At 18.0% G+C, this 283-nt stretch overlaps 1 protein-coding gene across 1 annotated transcript in view; it reads left to right on the plus strand.

Moving 5' to 3' along the window:
* LOC140920350 (uncharacterized) overlaps positions 1 to 283 on the plus strand; it is a 3,974-nt gene that overhangs the window by 2,212 nt on the left and 1,479 nt on the right. The gene's annotated exons all lie outside the window — the stretch shown is intronic.

A 283-nucleotide genomic window follows, 5' to 3' on the forward strand; every position in this document is an offset into this window, starting at 1 on the left:
AATAATGCAAATCAAACACAATATCACTACTATCTCAAGATAATTATTTATAAAAAAATAACTAAAAATATAAAATAGTTATAAATAATTGAAATATAACTACGTGCATACTTAACATCAGTCAAGCGCACCTAAAAGTATTACATTAATTGGGTACACGTATAATCGTATAAAATATTTTTCTTTAAAATATATATTTCACTAAAATTCAATTATTTATTTTTTTAAAATATATCAAATAATAAAATATAATATTTATTATTTATATCGCTCATGTAATCTA

The sequence above is a fragment of the Cicer arietinum genome, chromosome 5 (genome assembly GCF_000331145.2).
Source record: "Cicer arietinum cultivar CDC Frontier isolate Library 1 chromosome 5, Cicar.CDCFrontier_v2.0, whole genome shotgun sequence".
Lineage (NCBI taxonomy): Eukaryota > Viridiplantae > Streptophyta > Magnoliopsida > Fabales > Fabaceae > Cicer > Cicer arietinum.